This window comes from Streptopelia decaocto, assembly GCF_964273445.1.
Source record: "Streptopelia decaocto genome assembly, chromosome: 12".
In the NCBI taxonomy this organism is placed as follows: domain Eukaryota; kingdom Metazoa; phylum Chordata; class Aves; order Columbiformes; family Columbidae; genus Streptopelia; species Streptopelia decaocto.
The window spans coordinates 15437804-15464460 of record NC_138667.1 but is presented as its reverse complement, the minus strand read 5'-3'; the positions used below and the strand labels follow the sequence as shown (position 1 = coordinate 15464460).

At 45.0% G+C, this 26657-nt stretch overlaps 1 protein-coding gene across 3 annotated transcripts in view; it reads left to right on the top strand.

Moving 5' to 3' along the window:
- The window catches only part of KCNIP1 (potassium voltage-gated channel interacting protein 1), a 375551-nt gene that overhangs the window by 124647 nt on the left and 224247 nt on the right, over positions 1 to 26657 (top strand). The window contains exon 1 of one of the 3 annotated variants that reach the window (XM_082063658.1): positions 12098 to 12258. The exons of the other annotated variants lie outside the window; for them this stretch is intronic. The gene's annotated coding sequence lies outside the window, so the exon portion shown is untranslated. Of the gene's footprint in view, positions 1 to 12097; positions 12259 to 26657 lie in introns of those variants that run through there. 3 annotated transcript variants of the gene reach the window in all.

The window sequence follows — 26657 nt, the reverse complement described above, 5'->3', positions numbered from 1 at the left end:
TCCACTAGATTGATGAAATCTTGATGGCAATCTTCACAGCTCACAAAAGAGGATTGCTGAAGATTTGTTTCCTCTAAGTTTGCTATTAATTTTTTTTTGCTATCATTTCTTTGGCAAGAATTTAATCTAAAGCAAGGAATAAGTCTTTTGCAGAAGCCAAATGGAGAGGACCCAGAAAGAAAACAAAGGGCTGACTGGAACTTACTGATCTGTGCCTGATGAGAAGTTATTCGTCAGCTTCATGAGAAAATTGCCAATGCTGTAGTCGTCTGGCTATTTAACATACCCTCCGTGTTATGGCAAAGGTTTGTGTAGCACTGAGAGGCGCTCCCAGTTCCACCCTGCTACTCTGCATGGGTGTAAAAGTTCCACCCTGTATGGATTAGCAGGCAGGTTTTATTAGGGGGGGGATCAATGGGAACATTAATCACTCGCCCGTTGTGCAGCACAGGAATAAAACACAGAACACTGACTCTCTTGTAAAAACACCAAACAGGTTGGACAACCGCTGGCTAACAGTGAATTTGCTGTGGTGGATGATTGCTTTGCCCAGAGAAGATTAGCCCCTGCTATTGGTGTACATGTAGTCTGTATGTGTTGAAATGAGTCTCCTGTAACAAATAACAGTTTTATATACTACTAACAGCAATCTACTCTGGATCAATGTCTTAGGCTGTTGGAAAGCATGCTCTGGGTGCTGACAGAGGAAGGGAAAAAGGCAAAAGTAACAGTACCACTTTCTGTGTGTGTGGAATGCACCCAATGCGCAAGACAGTAATGCTGTTTGCTTTGAAAATTTTATTCTGCAAACAGAATTTTTTCCTTTTGTCCATACACATCTATTGTGCATGAGGTTTGGGACGCTAGGACTGACTTCTCTGTGTGTGTGCGATCGGTATGGCTTTCAGAACGGGCACAGTGTGCTGACCCTTTCCTCTGTGTGAGCTTTGGCCATGGTAGCACCGCAGGGACATGGGCAGGGACATCGTTGCCCTCTCAGCCCTCCCCTGGGGCAGGGAAACCCTGCTCCACCATCATCTTTCTTCACCTCACACTTTAAAGGTGATGTGTTCCAAGAAGCGTTGGTGCTCGGTTCTGAAGATGCGCTCCACTGGGTAAATGGAAAAAATATAGATATTCTGACCTGAATATCTCCATTTGAGTTTTGGGTCTGTTCACTTTAGTTGGGGTTATTGCACACACGAGTGTGCTGCCAGAATGGAGTGGTGCCGCAAGTTGTCTTTGAGCCATCTCTGTTACATCTTGAAATCAAATGTTTTTAATTAGTTAATAACTCCAGAGAGTATCTGGATCGGTATGTTGGACAAAAATTGAAAGTAACTATCACCAATGATGTGATTTGGGGAGCACTTCGGCATCAAGAGAAGTTATTACGTAATTGTAATAATAAAAATTCAGTCCATCAGCTAGCAGTATATGAATGGCATATATCCCTTTTATTGGAAGCATTCTTCATCTGCTGTGACCTTAATGTGAATTCTCTCACATAAATGAAGTTAAGATGGAGTTACAGATGGAAATACTCACTGGTACTGTTGAGAGAAACACATTACAGGCACACTGCAGTTATTTCCTAAAACAGACTAGCTTCTTAATAAACAGATTTTCTAAACCTTTTTTTTCCCAAAAAGACTGCTGTTTTTCTTTGATCTAAGAAAGGCAGGATTCAGCTCCCATTATGATTTCAGGATTTTATAAATCCTGGAAGTATTTGTGGAAAATGTCAGTGATTTTAACTACTTAGGAGCTACCTGGTTTGTTTCTTTTTCCCTGTGAAACCTACTGTAGAACAAGCCTTATTTTGTCCTCTGGGTCCCATGGTAAGGAGGTTTCATTTTAAAGATCATGTTGTTACACTACTTTCTCAGTCATCCCAATTTCACTTATTTTATGTTTGCTTGTATATGTAAGCTGGAATGTGATCTTTCTGGTGCAATTTAGTCTTGATCTTAATTTGGTGAGTGATTCAATGTATTAACTGCTGGCAGTAATCATCGCACATGTCGCAGACCTTGAGGTTTCCATAGGGACGATGTGATTCCCCATGATTGCTTGCACAGACTGGTAAACCACTGCCCTGCTCACATCTGGTGCTTGTTCCTAAACTGGTTTTGGTCTAGAATTGCATGGGATATCAGACACAATCTGGGGTTAGTTGGGTGTTCAGGGCAGGTGCCACATCTTAACTTCAAAGCCTGTTTATATCCAATCTGCAGCAAAGAGTCTGCTCCACCTTGCACAAAAATAGTGTAGTTCCATACGCATTGAAAGCAAATCAAAATACCCCCAGGCAATCTGTTAGACTGATATTAATGTACTGAGAGGCACCTTTGTATTATATCAACCCCAAACTCTTAGTTTAGTCCAGGTAGGTTGCACAGGCCGGGCATCAGCAGATGTGCAAAATGCAGGATGCAAAATTCAGGGACACATAAACCTGGCTGTTTGCACAGGATATTGTGAGTTTGGGAGGCGTTGGTGCCCACCTTAATGAAAGAAACTTGCCAAGCTAATCTCCATTTTAATGCATTGTTTTAGCCACTTTCAAATAGTGAACATCTGAGTGGAATAATCCTATCAGGTTGGTTGGTTGGTTTGTTTGTTTCTAGCAGGAAAGATTACAGCATAGAACATAAACATAAGATTATGAACCTTCATTAAGAAAGACATGCTTATTTTGGAAGTTACAAAATGGTGCACTGAATGTTGTACATCATTTCAGTTAAAGCGTTATGCCATTAATTACTAGAAAACTAAAAATTCTGACTTTTCTAGAGCATCTTGTAGTAGGACCTGGCCCGGTAAATGTCTGTGCCTGTTGTGCATTCCTAGTACATGCAGAATGAAACAGTACCAATGTACACACACGGTATCCTCATATTTATCATATTTTTTGCCTGATGTGATTTAACTTGACACAGACTGAACATACCTAGGGGTGTCTAATGGCTTGTTCTCTTTTACAAGACTCTATGGTGAAATGTGAAACAAAAATAGCTGGTTAACTATCCACATTAGTTACCCAGCAGGATGTTCATCTCTTCAATGACCTGGATTTTACATAGTTAGTTTGGCATGTTTCTCTGAAGTGCACTAAAGCAAAAGGAAAGGAGGGATCCAGGATCATCTGAATGTCTTCTCTACCCTCTTCTCCTCCCTAAAGCGAACTCACTGACTGTAGAATTGTTTGGAGTCAATTCGTGAGTCATACATGTAAATACCGAATAAATAAAAACTGCTCTTTCTTTCTCAGTGAGGCCTCTTTGACCATTATCACAAGACAGGAATGATACTAGCTGTTAACCTGGATTGACATTGATCGTTCACATTCCCTACGTAGTTTTGACATATTCTTTTAATGCTTCTGGGAACAAAACACCATTGAATTCCTGTCTGTCATTCAGTGTGCTTTGTTTGTGAGCTCAAACGGTGCTGAGCTGACATGGGGTGCAAGCTCTGGCTCCGCCTGTCCCACCTGTTGGGGAGACATGTCCTTGTCACCACACACACCACCAGGACACCTCTCCCGGGATCTTTTTCTGTGTTTGCTCACAATATACGTCACTCTGAGCCTGTTAATTTGGCTGTGTCGTTCCTCTGTAATGTTCATAGAAGCTCTGGATGTGATAGAAGTGGTTGTGTATTAAGATAAAAAGGTGGTTTACTGAACTTTGTGTTTGTGAATGGACCTGGTACGCGGTGTTGGCTGCTTGATGCTACCCGTGATGTTTTTAGTATGAAAGTGCCTATTTTGTGAATATCGCTGTTGCAGCTGCCCGTGCTGTCACAGAAGGCAGGACTGAACGCCTGCCTGGCAGCCAGGTCGTTGTGTTCCCCTTACACAGGCCAGTCCTGATCGGGCTTTGTGGCACACGGTGTGATGAGCCTCTCTGCCTCGGCCTCTCTTCCTGCACAGGGAAAAGGCTTTGGGGCTCTGCTGTTACTACTGGCTCCCAAAATTCCCTTAAAAAGCCCTCCCCTCATTCTGCATGGGAGAGATGCCTTAACACATCATACACATCCATACACAACTTTTCAAATGACATTAACTCTTTTTGGTGTGGTTGCCGCAGTGCAGCACAGTGCAGCAGCTTCTCAGCCTTCTCTGTGGCACAATGGCTCTGGCTAATACTGCTCAGGGTTTTCTTCTTCAAACCATCTTGAAGTTTCTTACTTACGGAATTTATAATTTTGAAAGGCCAGACTTCACTGGGCACAGTGGGAACAGGTTTCATGGGATAATAGATGGTTTTCATTACTGAAATGTGAGCTTTTTCATCCTCGGGCATTACTGTAAGGGCATCCTGAGAACAAAACATTGCAGTTCGATTCCTCTGCATGCAGCCTCCCCCCTGGTGTCCCTGGCTCATCCCCTGAGCCCTCTGGCTCCACAGCTGCTTTCAGGACTGACCGCTGTCCTCCATCCCCGCCCAGAGGGACACTGTCATGAAATTCTTCCAGTGTTTCTGTTTCCCCATCACTAACCCGACCAGGTACTGACAGTTTCCCTGCTGAAGGCTGATGATTTGGGGAGCAGCACAGCAGTTTCCTATTCCTGCTACCCAGCCTCTGCTGAGCTCCGTCCCTTCACCAGACAGGTTCACATCACTGTTGTTCACCACCTTCCTTTCACTTTAGCACGCTGATGCCATCGGTCTTTTCTGATCGTCTCCTGGCTCTCTCACCTCCTTCCTAGCTGCAGTTCCTCGTTGTCACCTTCACAGGGTTCAGCACAGTGTCCCGTCCATTGGCATTCACTTCCTCCCGCTGGCAGGGCTGTGCCAGGACCGCTCTGCTCCACACTCCCCCAGCATCCCTCCTCTCCTGCTCTCCATCCTTTCTCTGTGCCCTTCGGGAAAGTGCTTTGCCCAGGTTTAGTTTTTCTCCTGTTTTTCTACAGGTTATTGTCTGGAAACAATCCCCCCCCCCCACCTTGTACAGAAGTAGTATTCCAACCAAAGATATAAACCAGTATCTACCTCATGTTTTGTTGAAGTTGTCACTAAAAATGTGAAGTATTCCCTTCCTGAGCTCTCAGCTATCTCTTTTTGAGTGTGACATCCTTAGGGCAAACATTAGGTCTGCTCTGTGGAGTTCTGCCCAGTTTTATTGCTATAACAAAGAAGAACCAGCAGACAATCGTTTTATTTTCAGCTCTCACTATGCTGCTTCTAATAGGCAGAACAATACCTCAGTCTTGTTTTTATTTCCATTGAGTACATGAATGTTTATGTCCATGCATACCTATGTGCAGCTGCAGGGGCGATCTGCAAGAAGAAAGGCAGGAGCATGCACATCTGGTCTCGATTTCAGCTTGGCTGCTTGCTCGGAACAATAGGATGCGGAGTGCCAGCTCTGTTCTCCACTCTCCTTCTCCAGATACTAAAGAGGAGGAGCACCCCTGATTTCCTCAGAACTCGATGCCTGGCTTTTTGTTCCCTATTTGGTGGCATTAAGTGACCATGGCATTTATTTTGTTTGGTTTTACATAGCTGTATTTGTTATAGAGCAGAAAGCAAGTAGCTTTCCAAAACTTTAATATTGTCAGTGCCTTATTTACATGAGAATCTAGATGATCCCAAAGCTTTAAGCCTCATCTATTCCATCTGATTTCTCAGGATTATTATCCCCTGGCTTTCACATAATGAAAAATATATTTCCATCAAAATGGGAGGACCTCTAGCTTTAGAGATCTGGCGAAGCTAGCTACCATGAGAATTGGCTTTGGGCCTGTAGAGAGGTAGTAATGAATCTTTTAATGGCTTCTGATCTGCTATCTTGTTCTTATAGAGAGCAAAACCATTTCTTTGAAACCTTTCCTGTTTATTACAAGGTCTTGTAAGTGAAGAAAAAGAGGATGAAATTAGGCTCTTGTGTGTTGTTGCTTTTTTTTTTTTGACAAAAACATTCCCAAAAAATAGGTGCTGGGGAAAAAAACGGCGTACGTGTTGAATTCTGACTTAGTGAAAATCTAGAGTAGGAAGACCTGGTATGTCCTTACCTTGACAAAAAGGCAAATGATGGCCCACAAAGATCCCCAAACACTTTTTACAGGTATAGACCAGCAAAATGCTGCCTCTTCTTGGTGTCTCTGTGATCAAGTTGGTTTCCAGTGGCAGAACAGATTGTCCCATGCTGCTTCAGTTTATCCCTGTAGGTCTTTACTGTGGATGTATGTGCTTGTTTGGTAGGCAGACTTTTCTTAGCTGTCTGTCTTCCTGCTTAAATGTTAGTGTAACTGAAACCTTAGCAGTCTAATCAAAGAATTATTTTTAGTAATAGCAGAGAAATTAAGAAAAGGATAGCAATGACTGCTACTGCAAGAGAAATGGTTTGCTCGCCGTTCTCCTGCTCCTTGGAGTCCTGCAGGTTCAGTCTGGGGGCTTGTGCTATGGAGGCTCGTCAGCATCCCAAGCATGCGGTCACAAGGGTGACAATTTCTTCCTCTTCTCGCCAGGGTCCATCTGGAGTTATTTTTTATTTATTTTCCTACCACACATTTGCACCTTGGTCTAACTTTGTCGGTCTGTGACTGTGTTGAGCGGCACTGCCCGGAGCCCTCAGCTCTGAGGTGACCTGGAGCATGAGTCCTTCAGCAGGGCTGGGGGAACCCCGGAGGGCTCAGGTGTGGTGCGGTGGATGTGCCTCCCCCAGACAAGCAGCAACCCCAGCAGTCAGGCAGGTCGTGGCTCAGAAAGGCTCCTGCCAGGTCTCCTGCCGAGCCTTGGGCTTAGGGTCGGGCAAAGCACTTGGCAGAGGATGTTTTGGCACAAGCAGCTGAGGACAGCAACTGGTTAAACATTTGCTAAGCAACAGAAACTCTCATTTTCCTTCTTGCTTTCGATTTTTACTCCTCCCCAGTAGCCAAGTCTCAGTGTCTCACAAGCTGCTTTAAAAATTCGAGAGCTGAGACAGAGGGCAAGAGCCTGTGGGCAGCTCTGCTGGTGCACAGGCAGCATCTGCAGGGAGCTGCCATATCAGTGCCTGTGCAGTCGATGCAAAATTCGTGTTTCCTGCTTCTCCTCCCCACCTGCCATCCCTCGTGGAGGAATCCACGCTCAGAGGATTGCGGGAGCAACTGTGTTTGTGTTGTTGATGGGGCGCAACTTGTCACTGTGGCTGGAGGCGGTTTTGTGCTGGAGCACTGAGCGGTAATTGGGCTGGTGTCGGTGGGTCCCAATGATGAACATCTGACGAGGCTACAGTTGAGCGGACACAGCTGAGAGCACGAGTCCTGGCATTTCTGTGTCAGGGCTCCTGTGGCATCGGCCCGGCTCCCAGGCTGCTGCTTGTGCACTCGCCTTTGCTTCTCGGAAGGACTTGGTTTACATTTGGCCTCAAGATAATTGGTAGCTCTCAGGTGAACAGAAAGTCACCTTTGTCTTGAAGTGAAGCACTTCTTGTTGGGTACATGTAAAATGCTTCCCTGAAACAAGTGTTAGTTACTGGAACATGAAAAATGAAATTCCTTTAATCTTAAGCACATAGAAATAAACTCTGGCCAGTGCTGCCTAGGTCTCATTCCTAAAATACCCAGAAGGGAAAAGGAATCAGTCACTTCCAGCTCCATTTAGGCTTTTTAAAGCAGAACCAACCCGGAACCGCTCAAACCTGATAGATACAGAGTGAATGACAAGGGCTTGCTACAAACAGGCAGTTTGCAGGTGTTATTTGTGTTCCTATTATGCAAATGCTCATTGCTGTACTTTAGGAGACAAAAAGAAAATACATCAGAATGAATTTCACCAGTGCTCTAAGCTTTAAAATCTATGTATGTCTGAGGCATTCCCTTGCTAGTCCTACAGATCGACGTTGCTAACTTTGCCTTGAAGGAGAGGATGGCTGATGAACCAGAGATTACATCCCTAGATACTGTGCTTAGGGAGGGTGTTTTCTCCTGGCAACAGTCCATGTTTCTATATGATTAAAAAAACCCAGCCTCCCTCTCTACTTTACTGTATATACTCACAAAAATACCAGAAATGCGTAGTTCAGCATAACGTGTTGTCTGGCTGTGCTTTGTACCCGTTGTCTTTAGTGGGAAGAGGACCTAATCCAGCGTCAGGGGGCAGAGCTGTACCAGTCCCTGTGACCTTGCTCCCAGGAGCTTTCCATCCCATCCCAATACCAACTAGCTGGTGATACAGCTCCCTAATTGAAGATGCTGTATTTGCATTTATTAAAAATAATTAACTGCTTATTCTGACCAAATCTTTTGGCTGCCTCCAACGAATAAGCACCTACATCACTGTCAGTGTCTGTCTATTTTGCTCTGATGTTTCAAAGTCTCACAGGCACATATTAAAAGAAATATTATGGACTTAAGAGGCAGAAAGAAATCAGTAGGAGATTCAGTGAATATTAGGTCTTGGTTTTGTTAGTAGACAGACATTATTTTGATATGGTATATAGTTGTGGTAAAAGGATGGAATGGGGTTTAATCACTGGCAGACACTACTGATGGATTAGTGGTGACCGGTGGGACGTGTCTGCCCTGCCGGTCTAGCTCAGAGATCGGCACCCAGGACTGAATGCTTGGCTGTGGATGTACACGGGCTTCGGCTGGGGCAGAGGTGTCCCTGGAGGATGCTCTTTATGTGCTGCCGTGTCCCTGCGTGCCAGGCGTGTGTCTGCCCATCACCTGCCTGGAGCACTTGGGGCCCTTTCCTGCAGAGGACTTCCCTCCTTAGCAGTGACTGCTGGGATGGTCATGCAAGTCACCTCCTGGGTCAACCCTTTTGGGGAAAGCAGATGGTCTTAGGCATGGCACAGGTACCATGAAGCAGTACATACTTTCAGCTGTGCAAACTAATACTTGAGAACTGTAAGTTGTGCCATGATAGAGCCCCAGGATGAGCAGCTGGGGTTCCTGGCTGCGCTGGGCAGTGAGCAGCAGTGGCTCTGGAGCGCTGCACATCGATACTGAGGCTGCAGTCAGGTCCAGCACAACACAGTGTCTCCTTTCCCAAGGTGCTGTTGATCCTTTGGCAGCAGCTCTTACCCAGGACTCTGGCTTAGGTAGCCAAACAGCTAGAACTGTTCTCTTCACCATCACAGTCAGAGCTTGGTCTGCATCTTATATCTGAAGGAAATACTCTGAAAAATATTCTGCTCCTCAGGTAGTGACCATCAGCACTTGTTACATTTCAGATATCATCTCCTAGGTTGGTAAATTTGGGTGGTCATCTTTGGGGAAAGAGAATTCCTGCCTGCTGTGGCAAATACACCAATGCTTATGATGCGTCTGTTCCTCTGAGGTCTTGATTTTCAGCTATGAGAAAAAGCTGCTTTTGAACTGGTGATTTGGGATTCTGTGTTCGTCTGCCCAGGCACAGATATGGTCCCTCCTCTTGTCCCCATTCTTGTATATTTGAGTTATACAAACAAAAATGCATGTAACTGTTTATCCCCATGATTTCACAGGGATCTGTCAATACTGGTTTCCAGCCAAGACAAATCTTTTTTTTTATTTCAAGTTTCAAAGAAAACCAAACATTCACATTTGCCCTCCGCCTTCTTATACTGTGCTGTTTCAAGTAAACAACAGTGCAGCATGAGGGGTGCAATTTTATCTTCCTAAATTACTTTTTTCTAGGGTATATCACCATATGGGCAAGCTAATCTATCGCGCCCAGGCTGAGCTCTTTCTGCGTGGCTGAGATCCAGCTGATGTCAGGAGGAATCCTGAAGCCACCTACTTCCTAGGGGCTATTTGCTGAAAAGAGGTGGTAGCGAGGTGGGTTTCAGTCTCTTTTCCCAAGTAATAAGCAATAGGATAAGAGGGAATGGCCTCAAGTTGCACCAGAGGATATTGAGACAGGATATTAGGAAAAATTCCTTCACTGAAAGGGCTGTTGGGCATCGGAACAGCCAGCCCACAGAAGTGGTCGAATCACCAGCCCTGGAGGTGATTAAAAGATGCATAGATGTGGTGCTTAGTGACATGGTTTAGTGGCGGAGTTGGAGGTGTTAGGTTTACCGTTGTACTTGAGGATCTTAAAGGTCTTTTCCACCCTAAATGATGCTATGATAATCTGTTCAGTTCTTTGCAGCCGTTTACGTTGCAGCTCTCAGATTTGTAACCCTGTTTTCCTAGTGCATGAGTCAACTGACATGTGGTTTTGCAAGTGGATGATGTGACAGGGGTTGTGGTTAGTCGAATTCTGCTAGACACAGCTTTGCCTGGATTGAGGAGCTTTCCATTTTTGACACCTTGGAGACATCATAGCAGGGAGCAGAGGCCAGGGGAGCTCAGCATCCCAAGGGCACCTATTGCATTTGGTGGGAGGATGCTTCTAGCTGTCTTAATGCCAGTGGCAGAGCCCAGAGCTGGGGTGATGGTTCAGCCGCAGGAGCAGAGATGTACCCCAGGACCCATGAGGCTCTGCCACAGCACCCGTGTTCAGTAGGGGTAATGGTGCATCACTGAGGTGGCAAAGGGGGTGCAAGCCCAGCCTGCCAAACGGGAGCCCCACCATCTCTCTCTGCTCCCTGTTTGTATGAGAAATTATATATTCTGGAACATCCTCACCTGCTGGTTTTTCATTTGGGTAATCATGGGGTGAAGCAGCTGCTGTTACATGAGGGCACATCTGCTGTGGCCTCTGGTCACCCTTCAGCCCTCACTGTGTGCACAAATACCAGGAGCAGGCATTTTCCACGTGCACACTGTAGCCTATCTAATATTTTAATACATAAGTACAAGTAAAATATTTATACATTCAATATAAATATTTAAATTAAAAAGAAGTTAAGAATCTCATACAGCTTTTCAGTGCCTTGTGGAGATCACCTTGGTCTGAGGGACCCCCGTCTGGACCTGGGTGGCTGGAGAAGCCTGTGGGACCACAGCCATGGCCAAGCTTCGGAGGAATTTGGGGTGGGGAGGCAAGAAGTGTTGCACAAGCCAGGACAGAGTCCCCCCATGACGACAAGAGCAGCGCTGTGTGCCCCAAGTCTCAGGCACTTTGTATCTGCCTTGCAAACTGATTCACTTCAGCTCAGGACTTTGGTATCTGAACAGGACCTTATGTCAGCCGTTCCTCAAGAAGAGTTCAATAGCTGTGTTTTGAGTTGTAAAACAAGAGAAAGGAAAAAAACCATAATGATTTTGTGTAGTGCCTTTTGCAGGTAGCAACTAATTGAAAGCTCTTCACTGGTATACATTGGGAATGTACATACACCTGTGCATGCAAAGACAGCATTGCTGGCAGGCTGTGAGCAGAAGGTAACACAGGGCTTTACCATCCAGGGCATGGATGCTGCAAAGCTTGTGATCCAGGGGGTGCTGGGATCTGATCTGATGAAATCTTTACTCCAAAGTTAGAGGAAAACTGGGGAAACCTCTTGAGACAAAGTGCTTTGGGCTCTGGTGTAGGAATGAATTAAATACAGTATTTGCACAGATGCTGCCTTAATCTCAGTCATCATGTACAAACAGCAAATTAATTCTGGTTCTGATAGCTACCTTGGTATATTTAACTCTTTCTGTAGCTGGGCACTTGCTATTTCACCTTCTGATAAATAACAAGATGCATAGGTGATTTTTTTGAAATATGAAAGAACTGAACAAAATGCTGGGAATTGTCTGCTTCCTTTGAGCCACTGGATGTTTGCAGAATTTTGTTTCAACAGTTTGTTGTTTTAATATCCTTAAAAAGGATGTGCACACACATACTTTGTGGAAAAATAAGTTAACAATTGCGCATGTTTCTGATGCGTGAGAAAGGATGTGCAGGAGAAGGATTGTGGTGAAATGTTCTGCTTTCCCCCATTGCACGTGCTTGTTTTCCCCTGACTTTTCTGCTTGCGAAGACTGTTAGAGATTGCTGCTTCCTACCTTTCTGTCAGACTCTTAATTAGCAGGAGCACGCACACCACGCAGCTGGGGCTTTGATGCCTTGCTCGCTCTCGTTTCCCACTCCTAAGATTTCCATTCATCCCGAATTGGTACCCAGCCCAAAGCCCCGGCTCCCCCTCACCGTGGCTCCAGGACTCCAGTTGCGTGTGCCCGGGAAGAGATGCCCTGACGCTCCCTCGCTAGACCTCCAGCCTGCTGGTTGGAGCCATAAGGGAACGGGAGGAAGAATTAGCCTGTGTGTTTATGTGGCTGTGCTCCAGTAAATATTTTGATGCATCTGCTGCCAGCTCTGGTCTGAGGGAATCTACCTAGCATTTAAATTTTGATGGGGAGCTGTTTTGAATAATAACAGTGCAGCCGGCTGTGAGTCAGTGCATGTGTGTTGACTTAAAAAAAAAAGAAAGCCCTCAAAGCTTAACGCTTGCTGAACGCTGAGCTGCAGTGCTTTGCTTTTTTCTCTCCTCCTTCTTTTCTTTCTTTCTTCTCTTGACTTCCTCTGTTTTGTTTTCTTCTTGGGAGCATTTCACATAGATTTTGTTCACTGGTGGGGGTGGGGTGGGGTGAGAGGAATTAGGGGAAAAAAAAAAAATCAAACCTCAGCAAAAATAATTCCTCCCCAAAAACTCACAAGTAGCTTTTGCAATGGGTGCTGTAATGGGTACGTTCTCTTCTCTACAAACGAAACAAAGAAGACCATCAAAAGGTAAGACCTGTTTTGCTTTTCCTGTCCCTTCTGTATATTTGCTAGGAGGGAAATTTATATTAGCAAGAAAATGAACATGTGCCACTTGCAAGCGAGCCAGCAATGTTTATGTGAGGTGTAATTTGCAGGGGAGAGTGGGATGAGAGGTGGTGGAGGAAACGTGTGGGCATGAGGAAATTGCTGTGGAGGGGCTTGGGGGGATGAAAAGCATCTGAAATGTAGTAATCCGGTGTACAGACGTGTATGAGGAGGAGAAACTCGGTGGCTCCATATGCAGAGCACTTGCAGAAGAGACCTGTTTATTCCTAAATCCCATGCTTTGTAAACCCTTTGAGGAGGGAATAAAATGTAGATACACAGCAAATTCTTCCTAATACCTTGTGGTTTCTTCCTCAGAAACTATTGTTAGAGGCAGTGTTGCATATTCAGTAATCCAACACCAAGTGTGCGGTACTAATAATGTGTGTTTTATAGAAAAGATTATCAAGGGGGTTGGGGGGAGCGGGTGGTGGAATTAGGATGTTTTCATAAAGATGGGGAGGAAGAGAAGCTCATGAAAAATGAAAAAGCAAGGAGCAATCCCAGGTTTTTTAATCCTTAAGTGCATAAATATTGGCTGCAAATTGCTGATTTTTCAGTTGGTTTGGTTTGTGTTGTGTTTGCCTGAGCTCTGCTCCATTTCCTTCAGGGTTAATTCAAAAATTCCAGGGTGCTGCTGAGCAGAAAGTTGAAAGCCCTGTGGGGGGCATGTCCATACCATACAGAATGAGTATTGTTTAGAAAACAAAACAAAAGACACTAACTTTGGCAAGTCTTTCTGCTATTTCAAAATATTCCCTGCCAACACCTCTGCATTTCACAGCCTTTCAGTGTTTCTAGGGTAAGTCTCTATTTCCACTGAATCTGGTGCTCAGCTTATAGATATGATCTTGAATTGAAAGTTGGTATGGGTTTTCTAGCAATTTACAATTAAAAAAAGGTCTTAGGAAATATCAAACATCAAGTAATCACTCTAAAAACAAATGGGAAGAGCTGTGCATGGTGTTTGATCGTGGTAAGTTTGTGAGTGAGTGTTAAATTCTGTGTTTCTGCTGTAAAACAGGTAGTGGACCTGGTAGGGTAAAATTTTACAGTAGTGTGTGTGTATATGCTTTAGAGCTCACCTTTCTGTGTTATTATAACGCAGCCATAGTTGTACAATGGTCTGGGATGTGTATGATATTATTTATAACGCAAGCATAGCTGTAGAATTGTGTAAGCATTGGCTCACACCTGGAGCTGTGAGTGGTGGTTGGGCATGATGCACTGGGCTTGGTGGCTGCTGTGACACAAAGGGGTGTCTTGTCCACCTGCCAGAAACCTGGGAGCTGGATCTGATTTCCACTTAACATAAATAATTTTTGGCTGAATGTATCTGTTCTCTACTACTTAGTTGTCTCGCGATTGGCTCAGCTCTCTAGCGGGTGGAAAAAATTGCTTTTTGTTGTAGTTCACAAGCAGTAAAAATCCAGCATCTGGTCACACATTTGAACATTTACAGTGGGATTCAATCTTGCTGATGGCTGCTGGCAGTGGTTGGTAGGTTGTATTTGTCAAAACTTGTGTTCCCAGAGTTATCTCTTCTTGGCTCTGATGCACTATCCATGTAGTGTTGCTGGATAGTATGGGACCCAGTAGGAGAGAGCAAGCTGAAAGAAATTCCTTCAGTTTTTCTTGGCTATTTTCAAAGCCTGTACAGAATTTCACACCTTGTAATCACTATTTACCTGAGAGAGAGAACAACGCTGCCGGTTTTGGCTGGGTGAAGCCTGTTGCAGATGCTCCTCTAGGCCGATGCCCTGAGGATCCCCCAAGTCTCCAAAGAGCAGCGGCAGGTTGGCCCCTCCTGCCGCTCGGCTGTTGGTGTGTTTTACACTGTGAGCACTTCACCTTCTCAACAATGAGACACCAATATTTGCTGGGTTTGAAAACCATCTGAAATTGTTCTTTGTGAGTGAAAGAGTTAGTAGAGGTCTGTCACTGCTATGTGATAGATTCCTTGGGGTTGCCCACCTGCATCTCCTCCAGCTCCTGACAATCCTGGTGGCCTCTGCTGGACTGTGCTCTAGTGTATCCATGTTTTTCGTATACGGGCGAGCCCAAAGCTGGCCATGATGCTCTGGATGTGTTGAGCAGGGGGGAAGCGTCGCTCGCCCCAGTGCTGGCTGCCCAGTTGCTGGTCCAGCCCACTGAGGGGCTTGACTGCTCTTCCACAGGGCACTTGCTAATGATGCCTGGGTGAACTGCTCTATTTTATATTGCTGCATCTATCTTTTATTGAGTTTATTGTCTGTTTTGTTATTAGATTAGCATCTACTGTCATTTATTATATTTGTCTGTGTGTTTATTTGAATTTTTCAGGATTTATGTAGGAGTGAAATACTGCTGTTAAAACAAGGGCTTGAAAAAATAGTTGTAACAATGTTAGATCCACACCTCTGCAAATACAGTGTCATTTTGGTAAATGTGAGCCCTTCCAAGTATTTTGAAGATAATTTTGTGTGGCCTTTTCTGGCTAAACAAGCTCACACGTGTATCTGTGGCTACTTCACTGTTATAAACTCAAAGCAAAAAAGCAGGCACATATATTGTTTTAAGAATAGATAAACAAGTCGTGTCTAAAGTGAGGAGTTTTCAGAGGTGGGTTAATATCAGTAAGGATGTGGTAGATCCCATCCTGAACCCTTTCAGCCTCAGGCCAGGACTCAGCTCCACTCATGCTGCTCGTCACCGGGTCTGGGACACTGGCAGTGGGACTCATGGCTGGTTCAGTTATTCCAGCTCTGAGCAGCAATGCTGGAGGATGTATTGTAGCATTTTTCAAAGGTACAACATTTAATTCCTTTTTAAAATGAAAACGGGGAGGCTGAATCAATATAGGTTCAGGAGTAGCATGGAGATTGCCTTAAAGTTGAGAGCAGTGGTCCATCAACTGCAAGACCTTTTCTCTGGGACTGGAGAATGTTGTGGGTTGTACAGAAGGGAGATCATTTGTTTGACTTGAATGTGAAAAGTTAATCCAATATAATTGGGCATTTTGTCTAGGCAAGTTATGAGCCATGCACCTTGTCCTGTGGGATAAATATTTCTACTTCTTAGATTTGCAATCCTATCAGTAAAGCTGCAGAAGCTTCCCCTGTTTGCTGGAGTGTCCCTGGATAGTCTGAGATTTGTGTCATTTGTTTCAGTAGTGGCTTGGGGCAGTTGCACAGATTATTTGTACATTTAATCAGAAATTATTTCTTCTGATCTCAGTCAATTGCTGGCATTTTAACTTCACTGTTGGGATTCTTCTTGTCTGCCTTTCCCAGCATTCTGAGTTGGTTTAGTAAAATATAATAGCTCTTTCCACCACATTTTCTTCGCTTGCATCTCAACCCAGCAAAGCTGCACATGTTCCTGGGGCCCTGGTGGGGCCTGGCTGAGGTTGTGGGGGACAAGTTGATTGGGGGACAGCAAAATATCCCCCAGCAAAGGTGACCAGCAGCCTCCTGGGCTGCGTTAGAACATCTCTAGCAGGTCAGGGGAGGTGAGGGCTTCTCCTCTGCCCAGCACCGGGGAGACACCCACAGTGTTGGGGTCCCCAGTACAGGGGAGATGGGCACTTACTGGACCGAGTCCACTGAGGGACCACAAGGAATATTAAGCAAGTGGATCATCGGATGTGTGTGGAGAGGCTGAGAGCTGGGACTGTCCAGCCTGCAGCAGAGAATGCTCAGGGGGATCTTATCAGATTGTATAAATACCTGATGGGGAGGAGTTGAGGTGATGGAACCAGGCTCTTCTTGGTGGTGCTCAGTGACAGGACACAGGGCAATGGGCACAAATGGAAATACAAGAAACTCCACTTAAGAAAAAAAACTTTACTCTGAGGGTGACTGAACCCTGGGACAGGCTTCCCAGAGAGACTGTGGAGTCTCCATCCTCGGAAATACTCAAAAGCCAAGTGGACGCAGTCCTGAGCGACCTGCTGTGGTTAACCTCTCCTTGAAGAGGGGGTTGGATGAGTCAATCCCTTGAGGTCCCTTCCAGCCTCATCCACTCTCTGACTCTGGGATTACTGTCCTTGAAAAGCGATAAAGTAGTAAGGGTTTGGGGGTGCTGGGAATGTGCAGAAACGTTGAGAGCTCAGAACAGAACAAATACCAACAAAGGTGAGAAGAGTTCTTGGTCCTCTCTTAGTACGTTAGCAGTTCGTACTTACACAGAAGATTAAAATGGGCTTGAGAATTTCAAGTTGCTTGTATATCCTCCAGCAAACATAAGCAATAAAACGATAAATGAGTTAAGGAAAAAAGAAACGCTAAACCACAACAACGCTATCTGCCGTGCTGGCCCTCTGCCTTCTAATGCACACACAAATGCATTTCTGGTTTCAACTAGCTGCAAAAATAGAGATTTTTTTCTTGTGTTTTTACAGTCTGTAGCCAATTATGAACAAATTTGTGGCTAGAATCAGCCATTTCCATATTCGTCATGGAAACGTTTGGATTAGCAGATTGCTAAAGCACAGGGAATTTCTTGTTTTGACTGCTTTCTGTACCTCCGCAGATAGCGTGCAGTGGGTATGGTTACACTGTCATTTCTGGGCAAATTCAGTTACAGTAGAAAAGGAAAATAATAATAAAGGATTAGCTATGTAAATCAAGTATTTCTCAATACCTGAATCTTGTTGGCCTTAGAGCTATGAGCCCCAGCTCTAACCCTGATTGCACCAGCAGAAAGCAGCACCGCTTTCAGTTGGGAATCTGAGTCTGTCGAACGTGAACAACCGTATTTTCATCCAAGACCACCCAAACCTAAACTATCAAAAGGAACCTGACACTGTTGTTTGATTTTGCAAGAGCTAACAGCAGGAATTCCCTTTGCTTACAATGTCAGCTGTGCCATTTTTACAGTGACCAATTTCTAGACTTTGTTTTGAAGGAAAGTTTGCTTTGACATGGCTTATTGCCCAGAAGCATCAGATTTTGTGTCTGACCAGCTGTACTTTCAAGTTTTTTATTTACGAGGAAACTACTCAATATTGCTTGACTTGTCTTCATAAGAACATCTGACTGACCTGAGCTCCTAAAATTGCTGGTCCTGGCTGTGCCCTTTCGGTTCCTTGCACTGCTACAACCTGCTTTTCTGCTCAAAGGAGATGTGGTTCAGTGGTGTTTCAAAGAATCAATCCTGTTCAGCTCTAGGCCCGCAGATGCAGAACAGAGATGACAGATTCGAGTAGGGGAGCTGCCCTGGTATTTACTTTGCCTCGTACGTACCATTACAAAATACATTTGTAATTCTCTATAGGCCTTTGAAATTCATCTGGGAGGAGCGAGAGAGTTGCCTTTATCCCTGAAAAATCTGTTCAGGTTTAGCAGAAAGCAAAGTTCTGAAAGTTGCCCTTGTCTTCCTTCTGCTCCTCAAAGAAACGTGACAGTCTGCTGCTGTTGTTGGTGAACATGTGTGTCCTGAAGCCTCGGACCATGCAGCCGTGTGTCCTGGGTATGTTAGTAAGAGACATCTCAGTTCCCCACTTGTTTTCTTTCTAGAGCAAGGAGAGGGTCCTTCCCACTGGTTGGAGACCTGAGCCTGCAGGTGCTGGAGGGAATGGAGGACGTGGCTGATTTGGTTTCTTCTGGCTGTGCCCAAGAGCCAGTACACAACACTGACATCTCATTTTCTCTCCCTAGTCTTTTCTGATCATCACTTGATACAGTCTGGCAGGTCAGGTACGTGGTCAGCTGCCTGCACTGAAAACTGAGGGTTTGACAGGCAGTTTTTACTAGTTTTTTAGTCTTTGTAATGGGTGCACAGAACAGCACTCAGCAACAAAACGGTTTGATGTAAGCACTCAATCAGAAGCAATTTGGAAAAACTGTGATGACCAATAAACGTTTGTCAGAATATGCCACTTTGTGTGAAAAGCTTTGGTTTCTCTGGAGTGCAAAGAGGTGTGTGGGAGGCTGTTTGGCGTCGCAGTAACCGAATGTCCCAGCCACGGGGCTGGGGATGCGCCCGTGATGGTGGCACAGAGGCGTCGGAGCTGTTTGCACCCCATGTTCTCAGCAACCCTCTGCCAGAGCTTGCATGGCTGTGGGTTTTTTTCAGAGAGGTGGGTAGGACTTACGGCTCCTTCCATTCCCCACTTCCCCATCTTTCAACCCAAATTTCTTTAGCTCCATGCAGTTGCTAGCTCTAAATTTCTTCCCTTGTCTTTTGTTTCCTGTTTGCTTCCCTTTAAGTTCGACTCCTGGCAGTGAGGCAGAGGGATCTCAAATACCTGGTCTTGAGAGTGGATAGCACTGATTAAATTAAAATTAGCTACGTGTGTCCCTGATTGCTTCTCACAGGCACACAGCGCCTGCCTGAAGTGCTGTAGTCAGACCCGGCTTGGAGGTTTGGAATAGCAAAAAATGGATGATGGAAGGTATATTATACATAGTGTATATGCATATGTATATGCATATGTTATGTTGCATTAGCAGATGTATGTGCTTATTTCCTGCCCTTGGGTATGGGCACTATGTGCCATGAAATGCCACCACAAAAGAGGTGATTAGAGACTTCGGCTTCACATGCCTGTAGGCTGCAGCGCTTTGAAGTTTCTTTTTGTTCCACGATAATCCAAAAGAGTGAAACAGAAAACATTTTCTGACTTCCAGCCTTTGTAATCTTCCAACCTTTATCATCATCAGCTCTTCCAGTATGAATTACTGGATATTTAATGTTTGGAAAGCACTTGGATTTTTGCAACTGAAAATATTTAACGTTATAGGTGTAAAAAGCTTGGAACTTAATACTTTACAGAGGTTTTGGTCAATTCCCAGCCTTGCAGTTGTTAATGTCACCAAATCTGTAAACAGGAGTCAGGGTTGTACAAATATTTTGAGGAAAAACTTATCTATAAAAAAGCAGACCAGGGTCTATCAAAGCAAGTTACAAACTCATGCTGATTTTGGTCAAATGTGAGGGGAAAAATAAAAATGTTTCATTTCTGCACTTCTAAACCTACAGTCAAAATGTTTATTTTTATATTTATTTAAGGTTTATTAAAAAACCTTAAGATTAAATTTTTTTTCAAAAATTAAGTGATTTTTTTTTCCTTTTATCTGAACTGTTTCATTAATTAAAATGGAGGTTAATTGCAGTTACTCACCAGAAATCACCAAACACTTTGTTGGCTTGTAAATGTACTATAGTTTTAGATATGAATAGAGAAGTGGGACTGTTAAAGTTCTTCCATTGAGATGGGAGATAGACCTGGTTATTTATGTCAAGTGCCGTGTTTCTTATTCAGAATCATTACCTTGAGAATGAAATGGCTCAGTGATGCCAAAAGTTTGGGTGCCTTCTCAGGGTCTCCAAGTCATGTCACTGCTCACACCATGACTATTTGCAAGGTAAGAAACTTGAGCCTTTCTCTCCCTGAGCTGCTGGGACAGGGAGGGTGTGAGGAGGGCTGGGCTGAGGAGTTTAAATAAACCGCAGCAGAGATGAGGTGACGTTCACAGGTATGAGCGTGGCTGGCGGGAGGCAGGGAAGGGCTGTGCCAGTGGACAGGCACGCGACAGCAGGGCTGACCAGGAGCCTGAGCTGGGTGGCCAGGCAGGAGGGGAGCCGGTCCAGCCCTGCCGTGGTACACGAAGGTTTTAAGGAAGACATGAAGTGGGTAACAGAGCCATCCTTTCCTGGCAGAGCTCTGCTACATCTGTTTGGCTTTCCTCAATGCAAACATTACTTTCTTGACATATTCAACAACCACAGCTCTTCACACACACCAGCGTTTGCTTTTCTCCACCCTCCCCTGAAGCCTGTTCTGTGTGTGGATGGTTGGGAAGTGCCCAGAATTTCCATAGGTGGCCACAGCGATGGTCTCAGAAAGCCATAGCATAGGCACAGGACATTTTATATTGTGACTGAGAAGAGCTAATGGAGAACACGATTGTGAAGGTGCATGTCGTGCTGCTGGAGGCAGGTTTCTAGGAAACCCAAGAGAAGTCTGCATCGTTCTGCTGAAGGGTCCTTAGTGCGAAGGGAGAGTGACCCCTTGGGAGGGGGGAGAGTGTCCCTTTGTGAGGGAGGAGCTGAATTACGGCATGACAGAGACCAGAACTGAACCTCAGAGCCTTCTTAGTGCTCTGACAAAATAAATGTATCTGCCTGTCAAATTTTCATGCGAGAAAATGTGGATGAAACAAGCCATGCTCACAAGATTTAGTCAGTTAGAGGATGGTTTCAGACAGAGCGCTTGAATGTTTTAAAACCAATTCTAACTTTGCCTGCCTGCAGCTTGGGGTCAAGCTCCCAGGTACATTTACCCAGGCTGCTGTTGCTTTCTTCTAGTGAGCAGTGCTGCGCATCAGCCCCATAGATTTTTTGATTATCAGCTGAAACCTCAGGCAAGGCCCCTGATTTAGCACATCAAGCTGCAGGAGCTGAGGTTTGCTCTCTGTGGGGTACACACGCAGCCCTGTGAAGGGTAACGCCATCAGCTCCGTGGCTGCAAATGTCAGGAGCCAGTGCAGCATCTGCGGGAAGGACAATTTCCCCCAGGGAAACTGTTTCATCCCGAGCAGGTGAACCCCTGATGCAGCAGGGAGCATCAGCACCGCTTTGCGTTCTTAATCCTCACAGTTCAGGGGACTTGTGTGTTGCCATCCGAACTGGGAGCAGAGCATGAAAAGGAAAATTGGGAAGCAGGAGACTTTTGTGTTAGTGCTAATCCTAATAAGCCATCGTAAGTGAACTGACGTACTAGCTTCCATGCTTTGCTGGGAAAGTCAGATGTGACCCCAGACAGTGATACTAGTGCCCCAGGAATTGAAAGCATGTCCTTGTGTGGATGTGAACCCCTGTAACATGGTGTTTGTTGTTTTAACACGTGAGCTGACAGAACATCTGTTTTGCAGTCCTGCGCATACAGAACTAGCCAGGCTGCAGGTAGCCAGACAAAGAGCTGCATTAGGACATGAGGAACGTTCTTCCTGGGTGGACATTTGTATGTACTGAACGATGGGCAAAGACAAGTGTGTGCAGTTCTGCGGAGGAAATCTGGTCCCACAAGGTCTGTTCTTGTTTGTGTAGGCAGTGACCGGACCTGCATGCAGAGCAGGTTTGGTGCTGGGACAGAAAGCCAACCAGAGACTCATCTTTCAGGAAAGTGCCTTTCACTTCCAGGGCTTTAAGGCATCAAAAAGAGCTATTTATAATAGCAATTTGGCACCCTCTACTTGGCATGGGTTGAGGACATTACAGCTGAGCCTACTGCCCTATCATTTCTAATCACCTCCGCGCTGGAGCGCTGGGCTGCACGTGGCTCACCGCAGCCCGCCGGGAAAGCACGTTCTCAAAGAGAGGGAATTTTCTCATCAGGCATTTTCTGGGCATGCCATCAGCTGTAGCACTTTACATGGCTACATTTGCATTTTTTTTCAGCTGATGCTGCCTTTTCTCTTTCCTCTGTCTGGACTATTGATGAAGATAAAGTATGTGCAGTTCAGAAGTTCATGCGGTGCGGGAAATCAGAGCGCTGTGTGCTTTCCTAGGGCACTGGCTGTTGCTGCTGTTCAGCAGTGCACAGGAGCGGATGCAGCAGTGTGCCCTTTTGAATGCCACCCACAGCCCAGCTCGGAGCTGGGCGCAGGCTGTGCCACTTAAACATGGGGCCATGTCTGGTGGAGTAAATGCACTCTTGTGTAGTGCATACTAGTGGTTTGTAAAACCTACAAAGCAAATTAATTGTTAGACTAGAAGGTTGGTCCAAACCTGCAACTTGACTTTACCCCGTGGAGTTTGAGAAGTTTTGGAAACTTTGGAAATGCTCCAACTTTGAATGGATTTTGTCATGTCTCTTTGCAAAACGGTGTCCCTTTACAGTCATTGCCTGGAAAATATTGATAGTGAGGAATTAGCTGGTAAACATTCTTAACCTTCATCTGGATCCAAACCAGATAGAGAGCTGTTAGAAGCTGCTGGGGTGTGAAGTTACCAACCCAACCTAACCCTGTGATGCCCACACTGGCTCTGACATGTCAAGCTCTGATCGCTCAGAAGACACAGACCTCCTACCTCGGCTGCTTCCCTGTCACCCCGCTGTGCTGCTGCTTTCCCCTGGCGTTCTGCTTGGGCTCCAGCGGCGCCAGAGCCGCGGCCAAGCTAATGGCCCGGGCAGAGCCGGGGAGCGCAGGTCCAGCTTTGCTCTCTGCGTCAGTGTTGCATCTGGCATTGCTGAGGGAAGTGTCCTGAAACTGGAGATCAGTGCCCTGAAACACTCCGTATAGTTTATGGGCTCTGTTTTTTTGGGTAATATGCCTGAATTGTGTGTGTAAAAGTAGCTAAACAAATATAAGTAAATACTAGAAGCGTGTGCATATCTGGTAATGTTTTCCACCAGCAAGAATGTTTCAAACTCTACTGCATTCCTGAAAGAACAAAAAGTGAGGTGCAAGCCTTTGATCATCTCCCTGTTTCTGTGAAGAGGTGCTTCCCTGCAGAAGCTGTCACAAATCGTGCTCATTTACTTAATGTGCGTGTTTCTGTCCTGTTAGCCGTGAATGTAAAACACTCTGTTTCAGGAGCTTCATTTCCTTATAAATTAAACTCCTGAGGCAGGATGAGGTGGGGATGATGCTGCAGGAGATCCAGTTCGGTCTGTACTTTCCCTGTGACCTGGTGCAAGGTGCCACACCTGTGTCTCCACAGGTGGGTTTGCTGATCTGCAGTTTGGTAATGTGATGCTGCTAAGTGCAGTGTCAATGCCCTTCCTTATCCTCACAGGCTACCTGTCCTTTTTGTGCAATACCTGTTACAGCTGTAGAGTTTTGCCTAATTGCTTGTCACTTGCCTGCTTGCTGTGATTTAGTTTTATTGTATTTTGTGAAGCATGATGAGATAGTTCCCAACCATGTGAGATTTAGGAGGGTGGGAGGTCAAAGCTAAGGCATTGTTATTCATATTATGAGTGCTGTTTTGCAGCGTCAGACAGCACAGAGCCCACCCTGCTGAGTGCCACAAGAGGCAGACATTGTGCACACGGATGGGGCTTTTGGCTCAGGAGCTCACTGGGGCTGTTGCCACTGGTGAAGGGCAAGGATGGCGTTAAGCAGCTGGTCTGACACAGCTTTTCTCTGCAGAACAATGCTCCTGGTTTCTGTCAACTAGTAGTCACTGATGTGATGTGGCAGCGAATAACGAAGGCCACTTTTGAAGACCATGTCCCAGAATCACTGTCTTCTGTAGACTCACCACCTGCTGGGTTTTCTGCAAGGAAGTGGTAGTTTTGATGTTAGTGGTAGTTTCAGGGCTGTGCTTTGAGAGGCTGGCAATGCTGTGGACAAGCTACATTATGCTGAGATAGCTACAGGCATAGGTCTCTTCCCAACATGGGCAGGGAAATGTTTGTTTCCCATCCCATGATGGAAGTATGACCTTTCCAACAGTTCCAGAGAGTTCATTTCTTCTGCGCTTCCTGGTTTTAGGAGCTCTTACTGGACATGTGGATGTGAGAGAATGAACCAGTTGTATTATTTGCAGCTGAAGGAGCTCAAGACAGCGTGGTGGTTCTTGTAATACTGGCAGATTAAGCAACATTGCAGTGCAAACAAGTTGGCCATCAGCCATGAGTACCTGTGCGCCGAGGACCTTCGCTCCTGTGTGCCAGATCTGGGGGGACACTTGGGCTGTCCTGGAAGTGGGTAAGAGGCTCCCACAGCATTCTGCTGCCTCTGCACTGTAGGGCACCAACAGGAACATTTGTGGTCAACAGCGTGTGGGGATGTTTGAATGTGTCCTTTCCCGAACGGACAGAGAAAGCTGGGGACCTGCAGAGCCAGGCTGGGCCACATGTGTGAGGAAATCAGTATCGACTTCCTGAGATCACTCTGTGTCATTTACCGTAAAACATTGTAGAGAGTGAACAGAACCCAACAAGTAACTGCTTGAATCCTTACGATTTAAATTCTCTATGCATTTTGAAATGTGTCCTTATCCTGATTCAGGGCAATGCACCCTTGGTCAAGTTGAAGTTACCTCAAGCTAAGTGGCAAGGCAAATTAATGTACGTTTTCTATTCTCTTCCTGTTTCCCCAATTTTCCAAGTCTAATATTTCAGGAAACAGCATTTTGGATTTTTAACTTGTTTGCTGTTGTGAAAGGTGATGTGAAGGAACCTGCAATGGGGAGAAAGCAGATAAGACAGAGAACTGGAGGTGTTAGTGTCTGTGCTGGAAAAGACAGGAGAGTATGACTTAAATTCTAACAAAGTTATTATTAAGGTGGTTTTCAGGTCTGGTTCCCAGAGAACAACACATTTGTTAACCGTATATTTCTTGTACTAATAAGAGAGCCTCAAATTGGTTTTCATTTCATGGTCCATGTAAATGTGTAGACGCTGCCAAAATTATCTCTTTGCCTCCTCTGTTTTCATTGTAGGCATTCCAGAAAATGGAGCAAAACATTTTCCCTGCTGTTTAGCTCTCGTTTCATGCATATGTATTTCTGGGACACACACTCCTGTAGCATGCAGCCGAGTGCACGTGCCCAAAGTCTCTGTAGGCTTGTCTGGCTTTGAAGCAGAGAACCTTAAGCATAAGAAAGATATTTTCAGAATTAAAGAGAATTTAGAGGAAAAACAGTAGAGATTTTCAATTCCTGTAAATAAGTTCAGCCTCAAAACCAGAGATGAGTTTTCAACTGCCTTCTGCTTCTGTCATTTACAGAATGAAACTGCTCACAAATGTGAAGAAAAACACTTGTGGTTACTCTTTTCTGTTGATGTTCAGTATAATGCAGTTTGTGTTGACATCACATTACAGAAGAGATTTATTAGCGAATAATCTTGGGTGTTAAACCTCCTGACACATAGCAGTGTAGGGGAGCACTGCAAATAACTTGGATAGCTTTATTTTTGCAGCGCTCTAATTAGTCACCCTTAGCACCTCCATAAAATAGACATGAAGATTTTTGAAGTCCAGCCCCCAAAATCTCCTTGCTTCCCAGCTGGAACATATGTGAGATTCTCAGTTCAAACATCTGAAGCTGGCATGTGTCTTGTTTTCCTCGAGCCTCAGCTTTTAAACTTCAGCAAGTACAGGAAAAATGTGAGCCTGCCTTTTACAGCATCCTCTGATTCTAGGATAAGATTTTCAAGTTATGAACTAATTGTCCAGGAACTTATCAAGTCGTCTTGTGCTTGATTCAGCCTGGAAGGCTTGGGGCTGGCCCTGCTGCCGATGCAGCTCTGTTCAGTGAGTCCCTTCCCATTTATTCTGGAGTTGCACTCTTTGGTATTGCAGGCGGGCAGAGAGAAGATGAACATACGGATTAATTTACAGGCTCTTGCTTCCCTTGGTGGCAATAACCTACTTAAAGCAGCGGAAGCAAAGTCTCCACTTTCACATTACTCCTCTTTTCCAGCAATGGAAACCCTGTCTTGCTCAAGAGGGCGAGGGGGCCCCACACATTTGATTTTACAGGGATGTTGCAACAACAGTAGCTGGAAAGCAAGGAAGAGGCTTGTGTAACAACAAATGATGTGGTCCTTGTTCTCTGGGTAGAAATGTATTTCAAGAGCTTCCCCTCTAGCAGCAGCCTCCACAAGTTCCTTTCAAGCCAAACAGGACGTGTCCTTCTGTGCAAGGCTGGCAGGCAGAAGTAGGGCAGGGTTTGTCCTTTTGAACTGTTAATACAGATCACAAAAATGTACAGAAAGATAAGGAAACTTTCAAAAATATTATGAAACTTCAGAGATCACTTATTTTTTCATTACAGCTAATATTGTATGTGGTGTAAAACACAAAGCATGTTTCGATATCTTCTTTCCCTGGTAGAAAAGCAGTCAAAAAGGAGAATCCAAATTCACTCTCGATTAAAACCTCTTGAACCCTACATCTTTTTTTTTTCCCCTGTAAGGTACTGTTCAAAAAGACATTTTTCATTTCATTTCTAAAGCCCAAGGAAAAAAGAAATCGTGGCCAGCCCAACTGAGCACACAGTGCTACTGTCTCTGAAGGAGTTTTAGCAAGTGTGTGGGATGATAAATCACCCAAC